The sequence below is a fragment of the Hypanus sabinus genome, chromosome 18, assembly GCF_030144855.1.
Source record: "Hypanus sabinus isolate sHypSab1 chromosome 18, sHypSab1.hap1, whole genome shotgun sequence".
NCBI lineage: Eukaryota > Metazoa > Chordata > Chondrichthyes > Myliobatiformes > Dasyatidae > Hypanus > Hypanus sabinus.
In genome coordinates this window covers 18505546-18524735 of record NC_082723.1, presented here as the reverse complement: position 1 = coordinate 18524735, position 19190 = coordinate 18505546, and the positions used below count along the sequence as shown (strand labels likewise).

At 42.8% G+C, this 19190-nt stretch overlaps 1 long non-coding RNA gene across 1 annotated transcript; it reads left to right on the top strand.

The window, feature by feature from the left end:
• The first annotated feature begins 1144 nt into the window (after positions 1 to 1144).
• LOC132377486 (uncharacterized) lies at positions 1145 to 9178 on the top strand. Its single transcript, XR_009506653.1, has 3 exons — positions 1145 to 1162; positions 8023 to 8136; positions 8857 to 9178. It is a non-coding gene; the product is annotated as an uncharacterized LOC132377486 (long non-coding RNA).
• The last annotated feature ends 10012 nt before the right edge of the window (positions 9179 to 19190 follow it).

Sequence of the window (19190 nt, the reverse complement as noted above, 5' to 3'; positions counted from 1 at the left end):
GTGCATGGTCAGCCTGAAATCTCCACATTTGAAGGGATTTGAATCCAACACATGGCAGAAACCACACACTTAACTCAAGAGTTATCACAAATTCATATTATTCATGTTCATTGTGATGGGTCTGAATCAAGCAGTCTTGTCAATGAATCCCTCCCTTTTATAAAGTTTATTTAGAGAGAGAGTTATTGGGCCTCCTGGCCCAACAAGCCTTTGCTGCCCAATTACACACGTGTGACCAGTTAACCTACTAACCTGTGCACCTTGAACTACAGGAGGAAACCAGAGCACCCAGAGGAAGCCCACGTGGTGACAGAGAGAACATTCAAATTCCTGACAGGCGGCAGTGGAGATGAACCCGCTTTACTGGTACTGTAATAGTGTTACACTACCTTGCTGCTCCATGAAGTTGAGCTTTCCGTATGTTACGTTGGCTAGGCCCAGCAACGATGACTGGAAGTAGAATATTTGCAGTTCAGAGAAGAAAGGAGTTCTTTGCCTTTCCATAAAGGGACCTGCACTTCATTACAATACCAGAGGACGGGGAGAATTCTTCTGCACCTAAGCATCTTCAAGGAAAGAAGTAGTACTCGGTGGGAGGGGGGAGATGAAGAAAACCCATTTATTAACATGATCCAATTTTTAAAAAAAAGAACAGCACTAGATCATAAAAAGGAAATATTACAAAGCAATGGGAAATTTATGTTGTCGAGCCCCTCAGTAAGCACAGGCAAGGTGCACGCTGGGCCTTCCTCTAAACGGCATTATTCTATGCAACATCTTTGTTACAGTCATGCAGGCCTCTTCTGAATTATTGTTATTTAATTTTGTTTAGAGATAGGGCTCGGTAACAGGCCCTAACAGCCCCACAAGCCTGCGCTCATGTCACCAATTAACCTACTAACCTGTAGGTCTTTGCATTGTGGGACGAAATCAGAGCACTTGGAGGAAACCCATGTGGTCACGGGGAGAACATATAAACTCCTTTCAAGACAGCAGTGAGAATTGAACCTGGGTCGGGGGCACTGTAATAGTGTTACGCTAATCGCCATGCAACTCTGCCACTGCTTTTTATTCCTTCTCATTCTGTATTCTCTCCTGCCTTTCCAATGCCATGCACAGCCAATCTTGGAAGACTGGAAATGGAACTGGATTAAGACTTCAGGTAAATATCCTCTATTTCACTTCATAATTGAACAATGATAAAGCAATCTGTTAGTTGCTTCACTCATGGGCAACACTGAGAGAAGGTTCATGTGTTCCTTTGCTAATGGAAAGCATTCTCATTAAGCAAATGTCCTCTGTTAAGGACTGTTATTTCAAAGTGCTATAAACAGCAGAGATTTTGTTTTTGAAGTTTGTCACAGGTTTTCGTGATAAAGATCTTTTCTTCCCCTTCTAGTGATTAGTAATTTTAGTCATTTGAGAGAGTTCATGAGTTGGTGCTCCCTGAATAGTCTGCTTTGAAAAGTGCAACTTAATTGCCACTGCAGCACTAAGTTGGCCTTGCACTAGAGCAAATAGCTTGCACACACAGGTAATATACACTTGGTAGCCTCTTTATTAGGTACAAGAGTGAGATCGATGTGGTCTTCTGCTGCTGTAGTTTATCTACTTCAAAGTTTGACGTGTTGTACATTCAGGGATATTCTTTTGCACAGCGCTGTTGTTTCTATCACCTTCCTGTCAACTTGAACCAGTCTGCTAACGTCTCATTAACAAGGCATTTTCACCCACAGGACCAATGCTCACTGGATTTTTATTTACCGGTAGTTTCTTGCACCATTCTCTGTAAACTCTAGCGACTGTTGTGCATGATCTCCCAGGGGATCAGTTTCTGAGATACAGGTGTCCTCCGCTTTACGAATGTTCGCTTTACACCACTTCGCTTTTACAAAAGACCTACATTAGTAGCCTGTTTTCACAATTCAAAGAGCAAACACGAGGAAATTTGCAGATGCTGGAAATTCAATCAACACACACAAAATGCTGGTGGAACAAAGCAGGCCAGGCAGCATCTATAGGGAGAAACACTGTCGACGTTTCGGGCCGAGACCCTTCGTCCTGACAGGGACACATCCAGAAACATCAACAGTGCTTCTCCCTATATAGATGCTGCCTGGCCTGCTGTGTTCCACCAGCATTTTATTCACAATTCAAAGAGGATTTTCGCTTTTATGAAAATTTTTCCCACTTAAGTTAATGGTTTTGTCATTTTACGCCATTTCAACTTAAGAAAAGTTTCATAGGAACGCTCTACCTTTGTAAAGGGGGGGGGACACCTGTACTCAAACCACCCCATCTGGCACCAACAATCACTCCACAGTCAAAGTCACTTTGATCACATTTATTTCTTATATTGATGTTTGGTCTGAGTAACAACTGAACCTCTTGACCATGTCTGCATACTTTTATGCATTGAGTTGCTGTCACATGAGTGGCTGATTAGATATTTGCATTAATGAGCAGGTGTACAGGTGCACCTTATAACGTGGCCACTGAGTGTGTATCTGAAATATTATGGAAGATATTTAGAAGGAAACAGTTAAGTTAGCTTACAGTGCAATTATTCTAAATGTCCTCAGCTCAGTGTTACAAGTCATGGGTGTAACTTTCAGAATGTTAGGAATATATTTGATAGAACAAAAAAAAATCCTGCACTGACATTTAACCAAACTTCAGCACAGTTTTGTGAACCCTTTAAAGTCCTGGTTACATGGCAATGAAATTCTTGCAATAAAGCTCTAAAGCTCAGCTGGAGAGTGAGCAATTGTATAAAGAAAGGAGTTCAGCTTGTGCTTAGTAAGGTAGTAGTTGGAGGCTTTATGTGGTGCTTTGTACAAGTCTGCCTTTATTCCCATTGTTAGAAAAGCAAAACTTCCTTATTGGGCCACCTCACGCTGACATTAAAAGCTCCTTCAAATATTCAGCTATTTCCCTCTCCTGAGCCGCAGTCAAAAATATTAATAAATAATCAAATTGATCCAATGGTGTGTTATTTATTGGGCCTATAAATAGTTTCATGTCCAAGGGAGCTATTCAGCTGAAACAGCTGGTACTGAATTCTGTTGAGTACAGTAATAGCCAAAACCCTTGAGGAACAAAATCCTCACATCAGCTTGTCACCTTTCTAAAGCCTTTTTGACCAACCCTTTGGTTTATGTGCTATCCTGTTTTATACTTTTTTCTTTTGTCCTTTTCTTGTTAAAAATGCCCCCCACCAATTCTGCAAACACAGATCCTCCTCGTCTCATCCTGTCTGTCCTCTAAATCTCATTCCTTGCTGTCAACCGTTCTCGCTTTTCCTTATTGGGAAAACTTGGCGAGGTCAGGAAAGCTGATAGTTTTCAAAGGAAGCAGAAGATGGATTTGATGCTAAGAGAAAGAGAGAAAGAGAGAGAGAGAAAAGGAAAGGAGCTTCAGAGGATCAGATATGTAATAAACAAAAGCTAGGAGCTTAGTTTCTCATAGCAGATTTATAACACAGTCCTAATTGTCAATATTCCTTAACCTAAGGATAATGGCTGACATAGAGGAATGTATATTGCACTACCCTCAGAGACCTGGGTGAAAATGCAAGCTAGAGAAATTCTCTCCTCTGTGGCGGCCATTACCTCACCTCAACACAAGCTTCTCAAATAACAATCAATTGTAGAATGGACAAGAGCCACCAATGCAAAACAGCCATCAAATCTGGGCTTCAGTTCCAATTGCACCCTAAAATACTTTTACCACATGAGTGGTATCAATGTATGTATTTTCATGATTGCCTTGTGCTGATTTTAAAGTCAACAAGAGAATGATATCGCAAGTTTTGTTTGCTGTTCTGGAGGTTGGGAGTGGTGTGTGTGGTGGGGACGGACAAAATCATGGCATTTACATACTTTATTATGACACTTTTGACCGTCATAACCAGCTTTGATCTCTCTGCTTCTCCCCCAGCCTGACAAAAAATAGTTTCAACATAACCTGTCCTCCATCTTTAGTAACTTCCTATCTCCTCTCTCTGATGCCCTGTGGCAACCCATTTCCCAACCCAAAGTGAAGATTAAGAAGAAGATCAGTTTTATTTGTCACACGTACATTGAGCGTTCAGTGAAATGTGCTGGGGATGCACTGGTAGTAGCCCACAAGTGTCACCATGCTTCTGGCGCCAACAGTTTACCAACAGGTATGTCTTTGGGCGCTGGGAGGAAACTGGAGCGCCCAGAGGGAACCCACGTGGTCACGGGAGAATAGACAAACCTCTACAGAAACTGGTAGGAGTTGAACCCCTTTCGCTACAGCTGACTGCTTCACTCTCATGCTGTTCTAATGCACACCATGTACATCAGAGTTCTGATAAAACATAATTTACTCTAAGTGTAGAGGAGGTACGTTTTAGAAGTGTTGAATGCAGATCAATGTTAGAACTGTCTATAATTTAGCATTTTCATTCAGAAAGTATATAGAGTCATACAGTCACACAGAACAAAAACAGGCCCCTCAGCCTACCATGCTGTCTGTCATTACTAATCCTTTTTATCCTCATGGTCATCTTTGCCTGAACAATTCAAGTACATGTCTAGAAGTTTCTTAAATGTTAAAAGAGTATCTGCCCAGTGAGGCATGGCACCTCTGAAGGGGCTTGTCATGGACATTCTGGGGCAGCTGGTCCCCTCTGGACACTCAGCTGTCACCCGTGGCTCCAAGTAGCTGTTCACATGCAACAGCGGCCACACTCCAGTGCACCGCTTCGACAGGCGGGCTAAGCCAGGTGAGGGTTTCTGGTGGCTCATACCCTGATGAGTTAACGACATGCCTGTCCTAGCATGCCAGGTCTTCTCCAGCGGACTGGCTGGATGAGATAACAGGGTGCTGACGCTGCCGCCAAGGAAGATCCCGGTTTGTGGCACCTGCTCGTACCACTGAACCTGGACTTTTGAGGTCAAGTGTGTGGAACTGCCCCACTTTTCCACTTCAAAAAATCTCCCGACAGTGACACAATGGACAGCTACCACATTCAGTATAAAAGTGGCTTGTGTTGGAAATGGAAACGTTTGGTTTCAGGTTGGGATTAAGGTGCATATCAGAAAAAACAGAAATATCCTTGATTTATTTTCTGGCTGTGCTTCCGCTGACCTAGGTATGATTGTTACTGGTGCTGAATTTACTGAGTGAAGGTCTTAATCCCACAGTACTGACATCTCGCTGCTAATTAGCAACAGAATTAACGAAACTAAATACATTTTACAAGAGTAGCAAAACATTTGTACTCTTCCTTCAGGGGTAAATAGTTTTATCGTCCCTACTATGAAATATTAATCACAAGGATTATGTCTCCATAGTAAGAACTATTTGCCTTCTGGAAAAGGGAATCTTATTTTATAAAAGCATAGGGTAAAAGGTCATTTCCAGCTCATTTATGTTCTTTCCTGTTTTGATTTCTACCCGTAAGTCTCAACTGTTCCCCCCCCCCACAAACGTTCCTATTATTCTCTTGTAAATTTTTTCCACCTTGCTTATGTCAGCCAGTATGGTCCCACCCTCCCCTTGACTCTCAGCCACAGAGTATAGGTTCAACCTTCACTCCATGGACCTAATTTACCCTGAAGGGGTGAGACATTGTTGCTTGTGCCACGTTCTCGATGCAATATCACCTCTTAACAGGGAACAAAGATTCAGGGCACCTTTCAAAACAAGCAGAGTTCTTCCCAATCTGTACGTCTGCTTTAGATTATTAAAGCAAATAAGGTCCAGGGACTCAATTTCATTCTGAATGCTATTGCTTGCTTTTACTGTTTGCATGGTTTGTGTTTTTTTTCCTTTCTCTGCACATTTTTTTAAACTGGGTTCTTTCAGGTTTCTTATTTTGTGGCTGCTTGTAAGCAGACAAGGTTGTGCAATTTATATGTACTCTGATCTTTGAACAAATTATCCAGACCTTGTGCACAAATAGGCTGCCAGAGTTCCAGTGTTACCAGTGCATGTGGAAGTGACTACACCTGATGTTTAGATGACAATATAGGCGTCAGGTCAAATTGAAAAGGTCAATGTGTCAGGGCCTGAAGCAGGGGATGGGACGGTTCAGCTTGCTGCTCCATGAAGTTTACTCGGCTCGGCACTGAATTGAAGGGTCTATGGATGGACTCTTTCTGTGGACTTCAGTTCAGAACATCATTTGCTCACGTTTATTGTTTGCATGATTTGGTTTTTTTTTTGTCTTTTGACAGTCTTTTTTTTAAAAGAGTTCTTTTGGATTTCTTAGTTGTATGGCTGCCTGTAAGGAGACAATTCACAAGGTTGTATAGTACACACATACTTTAATATTGAATATATTTTGAGCATCTGTGACTATAGAAGTTATTCATTGGTTACAAAGCATTTTGGAAAGCCTTGAGCAATGCACACAAAACACTGGAGGAACTCAGCAAGCCAGGCAGCATCCTGGAGGAGAATAAGCAGTTGGCGTTTTGGGCCAAGACCCTTTATTGGGACTAGAAAGGAAGGGGAGGGAAGCTAGAATAAGAATGAGGGTGAGGAGAGTAAATACAAGCTGGTAGGTGATAGGTGAAGCCTGGAGGAAGTGGGGGAAGGGGAGGATGAAATAAGAAGCTGGGAGATGATAGGTAGAAGAGGTAGACAGCTAAAGAAGGAGGAATCTGATATGAGACGACAGTGAACCAAGGAATGCAAACACGAGGAAATCTGCAGATGCTGGAAATTCAAGCAACACACACAAAATGCTGGTGGAATGCAGCAGGCCAGGCAGCATCTATAGGAAGAAGTGCAGTTGACGTTTCAGGCCGAGACCCTTCATCAGGACTCACATCCATGGTGAAAATAAGGCGGTGGGGGCCAGGGAACTTAAAATCATTGAAAAAATTCAAAGCGTGAGAAGTGTCACGAACATAGGGGGGGAAGGGATTGAACAAGGGGGGATAAAACAGTGTCGAGGTATGCAGAAATGAGTTTGGTGATTCAGTCCTGACGAAGGGACTCGGCCTGAAACGTCGACTGTGCTTCTTCCTATAGATGCTGCCTGGCCTGCTGCGTTCTGCCAGCATATTGTGTGTGTTGAGTGAACCAAGGAAGAAAGGGAAGGAGGAAGAGAACCAGAGGGAGTTGATAGGCAGCTGAAGAGAAGAGACAAGGTAAAAGGGAAACCCAAGTCAAGGTCCTCCATTGGTAGGGTTGACCATGAATATTGTGCCCTAACTGTCTATGTGACATGCAAGCCAGGGCAGTAGAATATGGGGAGAGCAAGCTATTACCCCTGCAGCAGTATCTTCCTCTCCGCTCAGCTGAGAATTCCAAAGCAACTCAGAGACCGGTACAGTTTGGCACCAGCAGCATCACAGGAGTTGCCAGTTAGCGCTAAACACAACTGCCGTAGGGACTCGAGCTCTGAATCTTTCCTCAGAGTTTACTCCCGAAACCTTCCCCATGAGTGGGTATAGCCTCAAAGCAGTGGAGGAAACCTGAGTAGGGAATGGAAGAAGAGAGGGGGGGATGGGGAGTAATTACCGTAAGTTGGAGAAAACGATGTTGGTGCCATCAGGTTGATGCCACCCAGACGGAACGCAGGAGGGTGCTCCTCCATCTTGAGTGCGGCTTCATCGTGGCCATGGACTGGCATGTTGGAAAGGGAATGGGAAGTCGAATTGAAATCTGTAGTTACAGGGAAATCCCCGTCTTTAGTGACAGACGGAGCGAAGGTGCTCAACAAAGCAGTCTACCAATCTACGTTGGCTCTCATTGATGTAGAGGAGGCTGCACCAGGAGACCAGATTCAATAGATGACCCTGACAGATGAAGTGTGGAACGTCTTGAAGTCCTGAAAGGTGATTGCAAATGCTAGTTCTTTTCTTCCCTAAAGGATTGACATGCACCACCACTCCTGTAGTACTTCATCCAAGTAGATCCTTTTCCTTATGAAATAATGAATAATGGTGGGCCAATGTCCAAATATCCCAAGCAAACCTAGATGCTAACAAGGTGAATGAACTTCGGGTAATTACTTTCCTCTCTTTTTACCTAATTCAGGAATACGGAACCAGCTGCTGCCTTTTCTGAGATCTGAGCAGAGATGTGCAGTGTAGCTCAAGACAGCCGCAAATGGGGACCAAAGAGGCACACAATGCCAACTTCAAAAGAAAGGTATGAGTATTGTGCCTGCCTCATTTTTGGGGAAATGTTAGAGAAGGTGTAAAAGGTCATTTCAATTAAGAGAATTGTATATACCAAGCCAAATTGATATATGGCAGTAATGTCCAAGAATGTATTTCAAATTAAAATGTAAATGCCAAGGCAAACAGTGCAACCTGGTAAATGTCACAGCACAACCAGCTTTAACCAGCTCAGGCTTCTCTTCACAGTGCAGTCAGCTCCCACAGCAAAAGCTTGGTAACTGAAGTGTTCATGTTATGGGACACGTTATCTGTGGCTCCCAGATTTGTCACTTTGGTACCTTTGCCCAGATGATATAGCACTTAAATGGTACAAGTCTTCCTTAGGAACAGATTTAGACTGGAGCATAATTATTCAATTTCCAGTGTTATACTTTAACATCTAGCATTATGATAGCTAGATGGCAGCTGCTGGCATGGGCTTGATCAATTCCCAACTATGAAGCTTAAGTGACATACCAAGGCAGGAAATTGCAAAGGTTGAAAGAAAGGCAGAATCATTTGAAATCATGGGTTATGGATTAAATTATATTTAAAAAATCACATAAAGTCTTCAGAATGAATATAAGGGAAGCATAAAGTGACATTTAGAATCAAAGAGAGCTCAGCAGCGCCTCTTCTTCCTTACAAGTTTGCGAAGATTCTCATGACATCTAAAACCTTGACAAACTTCTATCAATGTGTTACGCAGGGTATAATTGACTGACTGCATCAAAGTCTGGTATGGAAACACCAACGCCCTTGAATGGAAGTTCCTACAAAATGTAGTGAATGCTGCACAGTCCATCACAAGCAAAGCCCTCCCCATCATTGAGCACGTCCACACAGAGCATCGTCGCAGGAAAGCAGCATCCATCATCAGGGACCCCCACTGCCCAGGATATGCTCTTTTCTCACTGCTGCCATCAGCAAGAAGGTACAGGAGGCTCAGGACTTTAACCACTAGGTTCAGGAACAGTTATTACCTCTTGCCCATCAGGATCCTGAACCAGAGGGGGTAACTTCACTCAACATCACTTGCCACATTACTGAACTGTTCCCACAATCTCTGGACTCACTTTTGAGGACTCTTCATCTCATCTTCTTGATATTTATTGCTTATTATCTATTATTTATATTTCTCTTTTTTTTCTTTTGTATTTGCACAGTTTATTGTCTTTTGCCCACTGGCTGTCCGCCCTATAGGGTGTGGTCTTTCATTGAATCTATTATGGTTGTTGGATTTATTGAGTATGCCTACAAGAAAATGAATCTCAGGATTATATATGGTGATTCACATGTACTTTGATTTACATTGAACATTGAATTTTGTGTCTGTCCTAAGTGTGCATTAAACAAAATAGGTGAATATACACAGAAAAAATTCTTCCCTTTATGAATAAGCGTTATTACTAGCGATACCTGGATTGAATTTGAATGTTTCTTTGAGAAATCATTTTGTATGAGTTCAGCCCAGATACACATGATAAGTCACTGCCACTTTTAAAAGTTTCTGGGATGTTTCTGAAGCTAAGGACCAAAATTTCCTGTCTCTTCAGATTGAGAGTGATTTTCGGCTGGAAGGATTTTTCCCAACTAGTATAAAGACTTCATCCTGAATTGTTTTTGAAAGATCTCTCTTCCTGCTCTCTCCAAAGATGTTTCTTCCAATAAATGGTGAGTTACCTTGATTTCTAATAACCATTCTGTCACCCAGAGGTTACAATTCACTTGTGAGTTAACATGGTTAGTACTGAGGGAATTTTAAGGAGATTCAGCAATCACACTAAATCAGGCAGCATTGGAACACATGCCCCTCCGTGAATTTCAGCCCAACACTATGAATAATTTTGGCAGTGATAAGTCTCAAAGTTTGCCCTCTGTGTTTTTTAGGATACAGAGCTTTGCAATTTTGCAGCTTTCAATAACTTTTTGCAGGTTTATGCAATCCTGAGCCCGACATAGAACATGGGGGTGAGGTGGAGAAACTAATGTCTGACTCATGGCTTGTTCTGACCTGTCTAAGAAGCCTTTATAGTAGTGGTCGCCAACCCATCGATCACGATTGACTGGTCGATCTTTGAGACTTTCTCAGTAGATCCCAAAAAAAGAGAAAAATAAATACACAAATACTGTTGAGAGATTGTTTCCAGGTTGTGGGGTTTTAGTTCTGTTCTTTCTGCCCAGTGCGCATGCGTGTAGCTCCCCCATCTTCCTCATTCCCTGTCACGCTCACTATTGAACTTGAACGCACGCGCGGTCATTACCCAAGTGAGGTCATCAGTTGCCTAAACGCAGAGATACCCGCGCGCCAGGGATCACTGGCCGCCTTGGGTAACCAGCAGGAAGTGCCGTTGCTGCTGGCCTGGAGCGCAGACAGACGGGCGCCGCCTCTAAACCTGTTTAGCACACCGAATGTTCATGGGGAACCCAGAGCTAAAATATTCGCAGACGACCTAATTCGGGCTCAGGATTTCGTAAGTATCAGAGCAGCTACCTTGCTGCGATCTGCTGAAAGTCATCCCTCCAGCCAAACTTTTGTTGGGCAATAGATCCTACAAGGGGGGTGGGCACGCGTCCTGTCACACTCCTCGCTCGCTCTCTCCGGACTGCGACTGCCGCGGCTCCGGTACGGGGACCTCTGGCCCTGACCTTATCCTCTTACCCCACCCATGACCAGCTGCACCTGGCCAAGGTGTCTGGTGGTGGGCGGGCAAGAGGTTGTCTAATAAGGCAATGAAGCCCTCAAAACTGCTTCGGTACCTTGAGTCCAAGCACCCCGCACTGAAAGACAAGCCCACTGAGTTTTTTCAGCAGAAAAAACGTGAGCAAGCGGGACAGAAGCTAAGAGCTGAGAGCCACGAAAACTAAAGTGTGTAATAGACTGGACATAAGGAACCTGCTTCGAGTATCACTGTATTCCGGGGGTCGTATTTAACCCCCCCCCCACCCCCATCGGCCTGTCCGCAAGAATATCGACAATATTAAACCGGTCCGCAGTGTAAAAAAAAGGTGGTGACCCTGGTGCACATACATTATTTCTACTTCCAGGTTGCAGGGTTTTACTTCCAGTCTTTTCTGCCCCGGTGCGCGTGCGTGTAACTAATTGACCTGGGGTCGATCTTGCTTTGCACTAAGGCCGAGGTAGGGGATTTTGGGTTTAAAAAAAATTGGTGACCACTATTTTATAGTAAGGGACGTATCTCACAGAAGTACCCATTGAGGAGTGCAGTTGCCCTTTAAATGTAAAATAAATTGATGTTATTAATTGGATTTGCTAAGCTTATGAAAGGAGAATTGATTCCTCTGTTCTGAGGTGTATACATTATGTGTATATACAGTTTTCATGAAGCTGTATGAGTCAGAACAGCCAGCGAGGGTTGACTGAAATAGAACATTCTAATACCGCTCTCTTGACTTAATTTTGCTGGTAAGTTACACGGCTGTGTCTTCACACTTCATTGTCATAACCCCCTGGGAGTCTTTGGCAGATGTTCTACAGCCAGAGTGTTGAGTAAAGTCAGCGACTGTCAGTTCACAAGTGAGTCAGCGAGATTCACACCGAGAAAACGTGTTGTGGCATCAGCATGAACTGGACTGTGACCTTGCATAGATTCATACCTTAGTCTGTCACGTTACCGCAAAGTTAATCATAGTTTCCTTCATGTGGGCTTGGGCTAGACACATATTCAATCCTTGTTATTTCTGCCTTACTGAAAGCCAGTGAAGTACTAAGACCTCAAACAAGAGAAAATCTGCAGATGCTGGAGATCAAGCAACACTCACAAAATGCTGGAGGAACTCAGCAGGTCGGGCAGCATCTATGGAAAAGAGTACAGTCAACATTTCGGGCCTGAAATGTTGACCGTACTTCTTTCTATAGCTGCTACCTGGCCTGCTGAGTTCCTCCAGCATTTTGTGAGTGCTGCAGGTACTGAGACCTTTCAAATTACTATCCATTTGAATTCTGATGCTTGTGTTAATAAACCAGCTTTCAGAAGAAAGGAGAACACTCTGCACTCCACTCCCCCCACCCCACCAATTCTCTCCTGCTCTTAGAAGGTGTTGATTGTCATCCAGGGATACAGTTAAGACAATCAGTCAGCCTCTGACATTATGTCCCATGTTGCTGTTGTCTAATATGTGTATGTGTAACAACACTAGTTCCCATAATGCTTCCTGTCTGTTGGAACTATTTAATTATTTGCTATATTAAATGATCAATAAATTATAACTTGATTTGAAATTGCATGAAAATATAAAATTATTTATCTTAATGTCCAGATGATTGTGCAGGAAGTGATGGCCTTGATAGTGGAATGCCTCAACACTGAAATATAACTCGAGCATTTTCCTGAACCAGAGAACTATGATGATTTGCCTTTGTAGAATTTTCAGATTCAGGCAAGTCCACTACTTGTCTTTATTTACTTATTTAGAAATACAATCCTTTGAGCTGCACCGCCCAGCAACACAGCTATTTAACATTAGCCTAATCACAGGACAACTTACAATGGCCAATTAGCCTACTAAGCAGTACATCTTTGGAATGCAGAGTGCCCGGAAGAAACCCACACATTCACAGAGAGCAACGTACAAACTCCTTGCTGATGATGTTGGTATTAAACTCCTCTAACTCCAATGCCTGAGCTGTAAAGGCGTTGCACTAACCACTACACCCCCAGATTTTTAATGCTCTGATGTTCCACATTCTCCATATGAACCATTATTCTCAGGTGATTTAATATCTGAAAACTAAAACATGGGGGAGGGAGTGTAGCTAAATGTCCTGAATGGCTCCCTCTCTGTTTGTGCCTGTACCTTCTAGCTACCCATGACTCACAGTGTGCGTTACCTGCAGAATGCACCAACTAGACTCACTAACATGGCTTTGCTAACAACTCTCACTCTGTTACTTCTATCAAGCTCTGCTTTCAAGCAACACATCATCAGTCCATTGTTATGACTGCAGCTCAAAACTGTTGAGAAACCTCGGCATCGTCCAAGATAAAGCATCCCGCAAGATAACTACAGGAAATCCAGCCTCTCACCCAGTCTGCAGTCAGATTATTTTTGGCAGAGAAAGTGGTTGGGGCAAGTGCAAGAGAAATTTGGACAAGTACATGGATTGGAAGGGCTTAGAGACACGTGGGCCAAATGCAGGCAAATGGGACTAGCTTGATTTGTACCATGGGTGGCATGAATGAGTTGAGCTGCAGGGTCTGTTCCTTGCTGGTTCGCTTTATGACTATGATTCCAGTCAATGGTGAATCCCAGGGTGCTCAGAATTGACATTTTAAACAAAAGTGTATAAACATGAAGGAATTGGTAGAAAGTTTGGAGGTGTGATGAAGTAAAGTCTTTTTCGTCTGAGATGGTTGTCATCTGCAGCTCCCAGTCTGAAGGGGTGATAGAAGCAGAAACCTTCACCACCCTTCAACAGTACTATGATGTAGACCTGAACAGCACTATCTATGACCTGTGCTACTGGCAAAGGGACTCCAACCAAACCATGAAGTAAGGATTTAGAGCCAGCAACAATAAAGGAGAGGTCATAACTTTTAAATTCATAATGGTTGGCAACTTTGAGGGAGCCTACAGATTACAGTATTGGTCTGTACCTGCTGTCTTTGTTGTTCTTGATGGTGGAAGTCCCAATTCTGGGAGATGTTGGAGTCGATATAACTGAGTGTCATTTAGCTCTTGCTGCACCCAAAGTATGGGCTGTTTCCTTTGCTGAAGAGTTACAAATAAAATTGGGCATGTGAGATCAGCAATCGAACTATTCCACTTCTGACCTGATGGAAGGAAGATAAAGCAGCTGATGATGGCTGCTCAGACTCTGTCGAAGATGACCCCTTGAAGCAATGTCCTGGGGATGGAATGATTCTATTCCAAGCAATCACAACTGTTAGGTTTTGTAACTCCAAAACATGAAACTAATAAAAAGAAAAGCATGGAGCCAGGGATAAGGAATCTACTTCATTCTTACTCTAGTGAGTAGAGGACCATATGACATGGTGGCGTGATGACGTATGCCATTCACATACTTTTACATATAACCTGTAATGAATTATGTAAACTACAAGAATGCTTAGTCAAAAAGTATATTCACAATATTACTCAAATATTACTATGTATTGCACTGTACTGCTGCAAAAAATAAATTTCATGACATATATGAGTGTTGATAAATTTGATTCTGATATGGGTCTCTATTGTGGACTGAGGGTGGAAAGGGGGCAGGAAGAGGGGAATCATGGTTGGAAAAAAGGGGAGGGGAGAGAGGAGGGAGCGGGAAGTATCAAAGACACATTCTGTAATGATCAATAAACGAGTTGTTTGAACTCAGATGAACTTGCATGGTGTCTCGAGGCTGGGTGTATCTGCAACCATGCTACCTCCCCCCAGCTCCCCCCCCCCCGTCCCTGGCAGTCCTTCCCTGTCACCTGTCCCACACCCTTCCAGCAGCACTCCACCCTCACCATTCCCGATGTCCTTTTCTCCTGCCAGTTTTACAAACCCACTCTCCACTCCACATTGACAAATACAGTATTATGTGAAACTCTTAGGCACCCTGGCTATATACACATACATGTGCCTAAGAATTTTGCACAGTACCATATATACAGTATACTATATAATACAATTACTATACAGACATCCACTGCATTATAGATTTTAGATTGTCCTACTCAGGCCTAAAATCTCATCATTGTGGAGGATTCCATACTCTTGCAGGTTAACGTCTTTCATGACAAGTTGGGGGTGGGGGTCATTGTGCTTGGCAGAAGAGACTTGTGGCTATGAAACGTTCTCAGGTTCTAGGGCCTCCTCAGTGGAGTTGACTCTGACCCTGCTGGAAGTGGTTCTGACAGCCCTGGAAACCTTTTGTCACCAACGATTGATCCTACCATCTTTAACTGATCAGTGCATCGTCTTCAGATGACATCAGACACAATCTCCATTGTGTAGGAGAGTGGTCCTGTTCTGTCCTTAATTCTTCCATGTACCCAGTTTTGATGATCTCTGAAGTTCCTCACCAGGACTGCTTGTCCAGGAGTGAAACATCGAGCCTCCCTGTTTGAGGAGCCCTCAGTTTGTCTCAGCTGCTTGTCCTGCATACTCCTTCTAAGACTGGGTTTGAGGAGATCCAAGCACGAACACAAGGGACAACCCAGGAACAGCATAGCTGGTGAGTTCTTGCTTGTAGAGTGTGCCACATTATGATACGCAAGAAGGAAATTGGCGAGCTTCTGATTCAACGTCAGTGTAGTGTGTTCTACTGACTCACAGTGCATTCTTCAGACTTTGGACAAAGCTTTCCACCAAATCATTTGTAGCTGGGTGGTACAATGCAGATATAATGCCTTATTCCATTCATTTTCAGGAATTGCTGAAATTGTTCCCCAACAAACTGCGGTCCATTGTCACTGACTAAGTGTTCTGGAACACCCGTCCTTGAGAAGAGGCTTCTCGACACAGCAGCAGCGTGTGAGGCTGTAGTGGAGGCCATTGGGAGCACCTCTGGCCACTTTACAGCTGTGTCCCTGCTACCAAAAAATTTGTGCCCTTGAATGGTCTGGCAAAATCCACATGCAGGACAATGCAGGCCATTCCCAGGAATGGAGAGGTGTTGCTCTTAGCATCTTCTGGATGTGTTGGCATCTCAAGTAGTGCATCGTGAGCTGCTCGATCTGCTGCTCCATCCCAGGCCTCCGCCAGATAAAGCTTCAAGCCAATGCTTTAATTTTTAACCATACCTAACTGACTGTCATGTAGCTCCTCCAACACTTCAACTCTGTTTAGTTGGTACAACAACTCTCAATCCTCAAATAAGGCAACCCCCATCAAGGGCAAATTCATCTTGGCATGCATGATAATAGAGGAACTGGAATTTCTGCCGCATATTCCAGCCATTTTGGGTGGCCATGTAGACCTGAGACAATGGGGATCTTTTCTGGTTTTCCTCTGAATCATCTCTGCCATAATAGGGAGTCTTTTGATTTGCATTAAGGAGAATATATCAAGAGGAGTGTCTTATGTGAATTTTTCAGATATTTCCTTTTCCAAGGGTAATCAGGACAATCCATCTGTATTTCCATGATTAATCATCTTCTTGAATTCGATCTTATAATTGTGTCCTCCAAGAAACAGAGCCCATCTTTGCATTTGTGCGGCTGCTGTTAGTGAAGCACCCTTCTGTGGATTGAAAATGAAACACCAGTGGCTGATGACCAGTAACGAGGGTAAACTCTCTCTCATACAAGTGAAACCTCTTTTTACTGGGCGTCTCTAGAGATGCAGCTTGTTAGTCCCTCACTAACAGTCTCTGGACTCAGATGTGAGAAAACCATCTTAACAGAGCCCCTTATCTCAGCTCAAACCCAAACAGGCTGAAAGCAAAACAGTTAGAATGAAATACCTACAGCATAACAGTAAAAAATCTTAACCAGGGCTGACACAAGTACTGATGGAAACATTTTACACACCAAGCCAGACTCAAGACATCTTTATCAATTTGTATATAGATTTTCTGTGCAGCAGTAAAGGAACATGATGCAAAGGCTCGGGAGCATGGACTTCCATCACTCAAAACATGTGACATAAGAGCATCTATACATACCATAAGGTGAGGCATCACAAGCAAGCTTCACTGGATGATGTGGATCACAATATGTGAGTACAGTGTCTGACGTTACCATTTCCTTTACTTTTCTGAAAGCCACCTCACACAGCTTTGTCTATTGCCATTTCTTCCTGATCTGTAGTAATGAGTTTAAGTGGTGGAGCATAGTATCCAGGTTTGGCAGGAACCTGTTCTAATAATTACCAAATCCGAAAAAGGACACAACTGTGACATGTCCTTTGGACTTGGGGCATCCACCACTGCTTGAATTTTCTCAGCACACTTGTGTAATTCTTGTGTGTCAATAGTGTGACCGCAGTAAGTGATGCTTGGTTTAAGGAATTCACACTTGTTATGGCATGCTCTGAGCTCATAATCTTCTAACATTTTTAACACTGCTTTGAGATAGCGGAGATGTTCCTTGTCATCCTCACCAGTAACAATGGTGTCATCCATGTAACAATGAGTGCCTGAGCTGCTTTGCAGCACCTGGTCCATAGCTTTCTGCCAGAGTGTAGGTGCAGATGCTCCTCCAAAACAAAGTCAATTATAGCAATAAAGCCATTGTGAGTGCTTATGGTGAGAAACACTTTGGACTCTTCTTTATCTCCATCTGTAGGTGGGTCTCAGCCAAGTCCACTTTGCTGAAGTGTTCCCCTCCAGAAATTTTTTGCAAGGATATCCTCTATCCTGGGCAAAGGCTATTGTTCTGGGTTGATGTTGATTTTAAAATCACCACACATCTTGACAGACCCATCCTTCTTGCTTTCTGGGACCTCTGGTGTTGTCTATGGGCTCCATTTATCCTTGGAAAGAATTCCTTGAGCCTCCATGCAACCTAGCTCACTGGCTACTTTGCAAAACTTGATGTGGCATTTTCAATTAACACCATTTTACCCTTGTTAAGTTTGAGTTATCCAGTGCCATCCTTGAACACTGCTGTGGCATCATCCAGTACCTTTCTTAATTCACTTTCGGTTGACTCTATTGCAGGGGATGTGGCATACAAATTGTGGATGGATCTCTGATCAAATTGTAGTTGTCTCAGCCAATCACGACCCCACAATGCTGGCCCCCTGTTTTTACCACATACAAGCTCAATGTAGCTTGTTAGTGGCTGTATTTTCCTGTTACAAATGTCATTCACAAAGGAGTTATGTTTTCTCCAGTATATGTTAATTGGATATCTGCAGATGTCAGTTTAGTATCTTTGAAATGCCATTCAAACTCGTTTTGTGGAATGACTAAAACAGCTGAGCTAGTGTCCAATTCCATATTAATTAATTTGCCATTCACTTCTGGTGTAAACCACATTGCTTGTGTCTTGTTAGTTTTCACATTGTAAATCCTAAGGCTTTTCAGTTCTGTGTCACTCTCATCATTATCAGATTTTTCATCAACAGCATGCAGATTAGTGCTCTTTTTGAAACTGCAACTTGACCTTTTATCTTTTCTCTTTCCTGTGCAGTCCATTTATTTTTCTCTGCCCAGCATGCTCTTTGTATGTGTCCTACTTTGTTGCCTTTTCTGCAAGTTTCACCTTTAAACCTGCATTGGTCTGGTATAAGTGATTCTCTGCCACAACGGTGACACAATTTGTTTGGCCAGGCCAGTGTCTGTTTAGACTTTGCAATTTCGTTCACACTCACTTTCACTCCTGACTGCAACTCAATTGCTGTCTGTCTATTATTTCCATTGATACAGAAATTTTAACTGCTCTTTTAAATGTAAGTTGTGCTTCCGCTAGGAGCTGTTTTTGAATGCTTTCTTGTTTCCATGAACTAAACGATCTCTCAGTGCATTATTAAGCCTATCATAAACTGGAAATGCTCAGTCTCTTCAATTCAGCTACGTGTACTGAAATGGACTCTCTTTTGATTCCACTTATGAAACCTAAGTGTCCTGCAATCAGCAATGGTTTTGGTTCTAAATGTTCCTGCATTACTCTCACAGTATCAGCAAAGCTCAGTTTGGCTGGTTTGGTTGGATCAGTTAAACTTCTAAGCAAATTGTATGCCTTTCCACCTGCTACACTCAGCAACACTGGCACTTGCTTTGCATTGGCTATTTCATTTACTTCAAAATACTGTTTAATTCACTCAGTATACAATATCCAGTTATATGTTGTGCAATTGAATGCATCTACCTTTCCAATATAACCAGTCATTTCTGCTTTTTTAATTATTTATTATCATCATCACTCGGTACACACTGTTTATGAAACCGTGAATTTTGTCTGTTTTACGTCTTTTATTTTAAATTCGACTGTCTTCTGTCCTTCCAAAGAAAAAAAAAAGATGCTGCACTTCAACACGTAAGTAGTCGTCTCAGGTTTATTTTAAAACTAACCTCTTTGCCACTGTTATCTTTTGTAACTCCAAAACACGAAACCAATCAATAGATAGCACTGATCCAGG